The 2,479-nt window shown below is 43.5% G+C and overlaps 1 long non-coding RNA gene across 1 annotated transcript; it reads left to right on the top strand.

Moving 5' to 3' along the window:
• Positions 1 to 1,475: 1,475 nt before the first annotated feature.
• On the top strand, positions 1,476 to 2,042 carry LOC138872205 (uncharacterized). The gene is made up of 3 exons (XR_011400663.1): positions 1,476 to 1,580; positions 1,666 to 1,719; positions 1,788 to 2,042. It is a non-coding gene; the product is annotated as an uncharacterized lncRNA (long non-coding RNA).
• Positions 2,043 to 2,479: the final 437 nt, after the last annotated feature.

The following is a 2,479-nucleotide window of genomic DNA, read 5'->3' as shown; positions in this document are numbered from 1 at the left end:
ACTTCGGGGAACCTAGTGAGCCTTCGTTTTCTGCATCATATTACGGACTTTGATGATACAATCAACTACAGCTGGGGTGGTGCTGTCCTATCTTTTTTGTACAGGCAGATGTGCCGGGCATCCATGGGCACACAGAGAGACGTTTCTGGCTTTCTGCCACTTCTACAGGTGACAACTTATTCAAATAATTTGTCGTTTAGTTCCAATTCTACCTAGTTAGAGTTAATCTTTACGTCAACTTTCTGTTTTAGGTTTGGGTGTGGGAGCGATTTCTGCAACTTCGGCCACCTCTACCACAGCTACCGGCTAATGTACATATTCCTGATCTCCCTCTAGCTTGTAGGTGGGTATTGCGTCGTAGACTTGCACGAGAGTATCATGGCCATCATAATCTCCCCTTCTGTAGGGATGTGTTGGATTTTCTGGAGGATGCACAGGTGAATATCTAACTAAACTTACCAATTAATTTTTAACTAGGTGTTGCGCAAACTAACGGTTTGTGTTATTATTTGATAGTTCATCTGGACGCCGTACAGCGAAGAGCTGATAGGTACCCTGCCAGCGTATTGCACGCACGGTCGCCATATTTGGAGGGCTTCCGTCCCTCTCACGTGCCTCGATATTGTTGAGCATCATGCCTCAGAGCGAGTATTTCGTCAGTTTGGATTTCCGCAGTCTATACCGACTCAGCCTACATGGGATCCTTTACATTATGAGAGGGATGATAGGATGAGAGTGGACGACACATTTATTGAGTGGCTGACAGCGCAGTTGGGTATTTGGGACAGCCGAGGGGACTTGACCCCAGCTCCGCAACACTTTCCTATCGAAGTTTATATGGCATGGTACCGCACTGTTTCCCGACTTTTTATCGGGAACCCAGTTCATCAGGTAGATGGTCGATACGTCTCATACGCCGGGAGACATGAGGCTCTGGTATGTTTTATGTTATTATCAATTACTTTAATAGTAATTTCTAGTCAAATACGTAGTTTATATTAAAAACTTTTGTGCAGACGATTGGATTGCATACCGTATATCGTATGGGGAAGCAGATGCAGAGTTATGTCCACGACCCTGTGATCATGCAGGACTATAGTCGTCTCTTAATGGATGTGGCTGCCCAGACACTGTAGCGAGGCCGATCGGATCAGCGTTTGGCACACCAGCCAGATTATGTTGACCCAGCCACATACCAGCGAGGTCGTGGTATGCCACAGGGTGGTGGCCGACGAGCTGCTGCTGCTCCACGACGAGCTATTGGTGTTGGACGATGCGATCGTGGGCGGAGAGGAGGTCCCCAGCAAGGGCGCTTTGAGGCTCCTGCTGATGATGTTGCTGCTGATATGGGAGGTGGAATGCATGAGACCGACATGCCGTCTTACAGCCTTGGCATTTATGACACTCCAGGGACGTCGCAGGTGACCCCATCGGGTCAATTCTTGATCATGGGCTCAGATTTTCAAGGAGTGGAATTGGGTAGATATTTCCCTGGCCCGTCTACCACTGATGAGTCTCGACCGATCCGAGATTTTGATAGTGGGCACCGACTGAGTTATGGCAGCTCATCACATGCGCAGGTATGAGTTTATTAGTATTAATTTTATTACTGTTTTTACTATAACTTATTTATTTTGTTTTAACTTTATTAATTTACTTTTTTAGGCTTCATGCGATGCTGCGACAGATGACTACATTCAGGATCCAGACACGATTATGGTAAGACAATATAAATTTTTGTGAATTGTTATGTAGTTTTCTATACTAAGTTTGATATTATTATGTAGCCTTCTACTGGACCTGACAGCACCACCGATACATGTCATCCTGTGCCGCATCCGGCCATAAGGAGACGACTTGATGATGATGATCCTGATAGCGTACCCGGGCGGCAGGGGATGCGCCTCAGGCCAACGGCTACTTTGAGACACACCGGATGCGGGACACATTGATTCGGTCTTCCATATTTTTGTTTTTTTGGTGTAAATAATATTTTTTTGTACATTAACAACAATATTTAGTCGAATATGACAGTTACTTTTTTTTTTTAGTTCTCATTTCGTTTTATAGTTTTTGGTATAGTAACACAACAACTTAAACTTAACTTCCACTTAAATTAAAATAAAATTTAGTACAACAAACAAGGAAAACATTACTACAACACAAACACAAACATAACAGGCCAACATAATAAAAATACATGACATATGAAAATGACACTAAACACATACACGTCAATGCTCCATCCTCAGTTGTCATTTATTCTTCGCTCCAACCACTTAAATCGTTCTTCCATTTGTTCTTTTTCTTCTTCTAACTCTTTCACTCTCGCCTTCACCTCCGCAAGTTCCCGTTTATATTTTTCGTTGCGTTCCTTGTGTGCTTCACAATTCCATTCTGCTCTCCATTTTTTATCTTCCACCTCCTTCAGTTTCTCCCTCATTTCTGTAATAATTCTATCTCCCTCCTTTTGTATTCT

Source organism: Nicotiana sylvestris, chromosome 6, assembly GCF_000393655.2.
Source record: "Nicotiana sylvestris chromosome 6, ASM39365v2, whole genome shotgun sequence".
Lineage (NCBI taxonomy): Eukaryota > Viridiplantae > Streptophyta > Magnoliopsida > Solanales > Solanaceae > Nicotiana > Nicotiana sylvestris.
Note: the sequence above shows the minus strand (reverse complement) of the source record. Positions and strands in the feature narration are given on the sequence as shown.